Consider the following 6,473-nt stretch of genomic DNA (forward strand, 5'->3'; position numbering starts at 1 on the left):
CCTAGAGCAGATGTCTGAATCTGTGAGCTTTCTCTTGAATCTCATCTGGTTGGTGAGCAACCTTCCATGCATGGACAACCAAAGAAAGCTTCTCAACCTTTGTGGGGCCTTGATTTTCCAAACCCATTGCCAGTCTAAGTCATTCTCATCCTGTTGGGTAATAGAATTATAGGCAGCAGAAGTAGTGAAGTTGACATTAGAGGTACCTTGCCAAGTAGGAGTGTCCATGAAAGTTACATACCTAGGCCTGAAAATTTGTAGAATGCTCTCTTTTTCTTCTTGGGAAATCAGGTTTTGAATGGAGGCCAGATTCCATTGGCTTTTCTCATCTAAGATGGAGCTAACAGTTGTAGTGCACTCAATATGAGGGCCCTGGTGATTACTGCACAGTGGTGCTGAGCCACACCACCAATCTGACCAGAGTGAAATATTCTCACCATTGCCCACATTCCATTTAATGTTAGCCTTTAACACCTTTCTATTATTAATTATGCTCTTCCAAGTGTGGGAAGCTTTTCTCCTGTTAGGCCAATTAAATATAGAGTGATGACTAAGGTATTTAGATTTGAGAATAGTGCACCAGAGATTATCAGCCTGGCTAGTAATTTTCCAGCCAAGTTTGGAAATGAGGGTAGAATTCTGGGCCCTGGTTTTCCTAATGCCCAGCCTACCATGCCTTTTACTTTTACAAACTTGGTTCTAGTTGATCAAGTGGACTTTTACAAACCGGTTGTGATTATAGTGAGGAGAAAAGCTTCTCCTCTCATTATGGTTAATGTAATCATTAAAATTGCTCGCGACCAGCCAGGGTTTCTCCATGCTCCTAGCTGTCTCCTCAAGATTGTTCCAGAGTTCATCTCTTTGGGATGGGTGTGGGCTTGCATAAACTGCAGAAATAATCCATTCCTCATAGTCTTCATTGTGAATAATGGCCTGAATAACTTGGTTTGTAGCATTTGAAGCTCTTATGCTGACATGGGCAGTGTCCCAGAGTAGCCAGATGCGGCCTACTCTTCCTATTGGGTCAACTATTGTTGCAGCAGTAAACCCCATGTTGTTGAAGAAGTTCCCCATTGAACTGAATAGGACTTTGGTTTCCATAAGGATGAGTATCTCCGGTTTATAGGTGCTGATAAGTTCACGCATGTTGCGCTTAAAGGCACTATTGCCTACCCCACGACAGTTCCAAACAAGAATGTTGAGTGAATTCATGGTAGGATATTTAGGGAGGGGGTCAGTGTCCAAACCAGGAAGGATGCACCTGATTCGTCTATGATCTTGATCCCTTGATCTCGTGGAGGCCATCTGCACAGAGTGGATTGGAGACTCGGCTCTGTGGCTCCAGCTTGGTTCTATTCGCATTCGTATCTGCTTTATCCACCATACCGTAGCGACGAGGTGAGTTACTTCTTTCCCTTGCTCTAACGACATAATCAATGGATGATTCTCCATCCTGTGGGTAAGCACCTCCAGACTTGTGCCCTTCTCCGTCGCCATGTTTGATTCTCGGATCAGGGGGTTTCCTGTGCTTTGTGGTTGTGGATCCATCACTCCCTTATGGTAAAGGTTTAGAAGCGGGTAGATTGGGTGTAAGTATTAAAGGTGTTTCAGATGGTGGATCAGCCATCGGGATTTCTAGGGATGTAGAATCAGTTCCCAACATACTGGGGTTGTCAGGCATAGAGTGGCTAGACTGGTTACTATTGGATGAATGAAGTAAAGGAACCTTTTCTAGAGATCTGAGGACAACGAAGGAGTTCTGGGTGGGTGGGGTGATGGTAGCTGGTGGGTCGGTCTGAGAGACCTTGGCCAGAGTCACAGTTTGTGAGACAGATGGTCCAGATTGGGTTTTCTGATATGGGCTAGATGCCTCTTTTTCAAGGCCCAATCTAGTTGTTTTATTGCCCCTACCCATTTCCTCTTCTTGTTGGGTCCCTTTGCTCAATTCTGAGAACTTATTATGAGTTGGGCTTGGTCTAGTGGACTGGGTTTTCTTATTGATCACAAGCTTATGAGTTCGCTTAGTTACCATCATCCAGGGCCCATATGTGTCATCTCCTTCTACTGCTAGTTGTTGCAGATGACCGTTGGCATTGGGGCTAGCCGTTGGCGTTTGAACTAGGTTGCCCTCAATGGTTAGTTGCAATCTTTCCGGCAGAGGATTATTCCGGTGGACAGTTTGAGACTTGGGGTGCACTACCTGGTACTTGCATAGCTCCTTGCGGTGATCTACCCTTCCACAGTAGAAGCAAAATGAATGTATGGACTCGTATTCAATGATATAGTTTTTTTTGCCCAAGAGGAATCTAGGACAGAGTGGCTTTCGGAGATCAACTTCAACACACACCCTTGCAAACCGGCCTCTAATAGCCATGGCTGTGGTGAGATTGATTTTCAGGGGCGTACCAATCTGTCTAGCAATGGTATATAAGACTTTCTCTTGAAAATATTCAATCGGAAGCTCCGAAAACCGCACCCATACTGCAGTGGTGGTTTCAAAGGCTTCTGATGCCTTAAAGTCAGGCTCCGATTTCCTCACAGTGAGATAATGATCCATAATGACCCACTGTCCTCCAGAATAGACATGTGCACAATCCTCCAAAGAGGAGAATTTAAACAGAAAATGGTTATTGCCCAGATCTATAACATTAAATTCCTCTTGTAGGCCCTAGAGATTCTTAACGCTTGTGCAGAGCATCTTATACCTGATGTTCTTGCCCAATAGTCTGACAATCAGTGTATTGGCCGAGGGTCTACGAATCTGTTCCAGTAATTTCTTCGGTAGGTGTACTTGCGGAATGCCTTGTTGGGTCGGATGCAAGCTTTCTTCGTGGATGGTTGCATCTTCTTCATCTTCTTCCTCATCAGCAGAGAGAGGGATACATGAACGATACATGAACGATTCATCATCTTCTTTCTCCTTGTTGAATCCATGGAGTCATCAAAATAGAAGTCAGCATTCCGTGGTGCTGCCAAAGCTTCCTTGAATGATTTAACCTTATGGCCCTCAGTCGAGACCTCATTAGGGCCTAGCACTGGTACCGACGTAGGAGGGATACATGAACTCTCAGTTATGTCCATAGTCTCCAAGTGATCTTTGCTCTTGATCTTCTTCGTGCTTCTGACCAGATGGTCTTCCTCTTCTTGAGTTTTCGTGGGTGAGGCAGAGTTTGAGGATACAGGCTCATTCATGCTTATCAAACCCTCAACAGAGCAAAAATTATGATGGTGTTTTCGTAAAAAAAAAAAAAAAAAATTATGATGGTGTTTTTTTTTTTTTTTTTTTTTTTTGATGGTGTTTTCGTAAAAAAACAAATTACCTTGAATATCTCGCCAGTTACAGAGAGAGTTTCTGGCTGGTTTTACTCCTTCAAAATATTGTTTGGTTTATTAACAATGATTCATACCATTAAAAAAAATATTACTAATAGTACTAATATATTGGAAATATCAAAAAAAAAGAAAAAAAGACATAGGCCACATCATTAGTAGTGCTACTAGAGCACCACTTTTAATACTCTCAACCATTTTTCTTGATTTATTTTGAGAAATAAGTTAAAAATATAAAGAAGTGTTGTGATCAATTAAAATAGCTTTTAATTGAGTTGTCAAAATAAGGTATAGTTTGGCATAATCTAAAAAAGTTAAAAATTTATTATCATATTTAAGACACATCATCTTATTTAAATCACGTCATCTCTCTACCACATCATTTCAAATGCAACCCATATTTCACGTTTTTTCGTAAAAAGTTAAAAAGTATACTTATTTAGATCATCCTAAACAATTCCTAAACCTTTGTTGTAGGTTGGGTTTGAAAATTAACTATTTTAGTTGAAATAATATTATATAAATAAAAAATTTATATATAATAGGTTGTTTGGGGTGTCTTAAGTAAGTGCATTTTTTGACTTTTTGGATTAAAAAGTTGAGGAAAAACATATGGTTGTTTGTGTTAACTTTTTGACTTTTTACGAAAAAATATATATTAAAAAATTATATAAATTAGTGTATAGGAGAAGATAAGGATAGCAGGTAGTAGGTCGTACCACCTGGGGTGAATTGATGATAAGAAATGGTTGCCTACTTTTTGAGCATTGCATTGGACGGTACTGTTTGGTCTGTGGGGGCCATCACGAGTCCCGTTTTGATAATCTGAACAGTTTAATGTGTAGAACTCGTCGAGTACTATGTACTGTTAAAAATCACGTTGATCGGATATCGATAGCTATCTGATCGGATTAGTTTTTTTTTTCAACCGTTAACTATAACACCATCATTTGTTTTTTATATAAAACTGATTTAATCATGTAGTTAGCGATATCCGATCAACGTGATTTTTTATAAACGTATAGTAGTCGATGAGTTCTACATATTAACAGTTCAGATTATCAAAACAGGACCCATCATGGGCCCCCACTGGCCGAACAACATTGTATTATTTGTGCATCCCGCCTGTGCAATTTTTCCAAATCATTTCAGTAACTCAGTAACAGTCTATGGGATGGTTCAGACTGTGTTGTAATAATTTATGTGTAAAATTAAAATTTTCTTTTTTTGGTGAATAATGATAACTTTTTAACTTTTTTAGTAACTTTTTGACTTTTTAGATTTTTTTTGAGTATTCCAAACCAGCATTTATTGTATACTTTTCATTTCAAAATAAAATATTATTAAAGATAGATTTATTTATAATAACGTTATTGTCACATTATTTTTGTCAATTTTTTTTATATAAATTTTATGTATTTTACAAATTTTCTTTTCTTTTAGTTAATTTTTTTATTTTTTACAAAAATGTGTAAAAAGTAAAAAGAGTAATGTGGTAATTTATAGAGGTGTTTTGGCAACACACTAAAAAATCCAAATATTAACTTTTAACCCATTTTTGGTCACATCACCTTTTATATAAAACAGTGAAAAAAATCAAAAAAATAAAAAAAAATTAACTTTTAACCATATTCTCAAAACACTCTATAGTAACTTTTTAATTAAAAATCTAATTTCGTTTAGGCCTTTATTATCTTATTTTAGTTTGAAAGTACATGTCATATGCAATTTTTGTTTATTAATTAGAAATAATTTAAATAAGTTAAAAGTAATTAATTATTCATAAGGGGAGAGAAAAGTACTTCTAGTTTATAATTTTTTTTTTGTCAACTTTTATTTTGGCTAATTTTATTTTCACACATTATTTATTCTCTGTGCACACACTTAATGAATTAATTTTTTATTACAATTTTACCATTAAACAAAATGACCTCTATAGACATCAATACACAACAAATCTTAAAATTAAATTGTCTCTGAACGCATCTTTGGGAACAAAAATTCTCAGTACACATATTTTGAAATAAATAAATAAATAAAATATATCACGCTAAGGCCTACACTATTCTTTTATTGTTTTTCACTCTCGCCATTGTTGCATTCTATTTTACCCCGTCATTCTTGATTTGTGTGATGAAAGATTTACAAAATCATAGAAGTTTATATTTGTAGAATAATATGACTTTACAACCAATGGCTGCAAATGAACTGAGCTATTCATGAACAAGCTCGGCTCGGCTCGTTTAGTGCTCGGCTCGGCTCGGCTCGTTTAGCCGAGCTCGAGCTCGAATATTAGGCTTATTTAGTAAACGAGCCGAGCTCGAGCTCACATAAGTTCGGCTCGTTTATCTTTATTTAAATTATATAGTAAATATATTATTTATATATTAAATAATATATAAATATATATATATAAATATATTTTTTATATATTAAATAATATAAATAATATTTTTTATTTAAATATTTATATTTAAATAATATAAATAATATTAAAAAAAATTTATCGAGCCGAGCCGAGCCGAGCCGAGCTCGAGCCCAGTTCCTTATCGAGCCAAGCTCAAGCTCAATAAACGAGCTCGATAAGTAAACGAGCCGAGCTCGAGCTCAGCAAAGCTCGGCTCGGCTCGGTTCGTTTGCAGCCCTAACCAATGCAACGATGAAAAAGTGATTTTTTACGAGTGGAAGTGGTCTTTGTTTTTGTTTTTTTTTGTTTTTTTGAACTAATATTAACTTGTAAATTCAACTTCCATAGGACTGCGAAAAAAAAAATCAATGATGAAAACTTTTCATATGTTTTGTTTTAAGATTTTTTTGATCGCGATGAAAATTTGCTATCATTGTTAATCGTGAACCAAAAAAAAAAATTCATCAACTTACATCAATCTTTTCATTATTTTATCGCTGATTGGCTCTAAACAACTGTTGAAAATGTGTTGGTGAATTGTTGGATATGTCAAAATTACTGTTGTGATGTGTGTAAATGTGTTTTGTGTGGCGTGTGTTTAAATTATAAGCTAGGGATATATTTAGAACATTTGATAAGTGAAATGAGAAAAATATAGGGTATGTTTGGTTTGTGTTTGAGAGATGTGTTTTAGAGATAAAAAGTACGAAAAGTTGTTTGGTTTGGTTTTTTTCAA

This window comes from Camellia sinensis, chromosome 12 (genome assembly GCF_055761805.1).
Source record: "Camellia sinensis isolate YWXY chromosome 12, ASM5576180v1, whole genome shotgun sequence".
Lineage (NCBI taxonomy): Eukaryota > Viridiplantae > Streptophyta > Magnoliopsida > Ericales > Theaceae > Camellia > Camellia sinensis.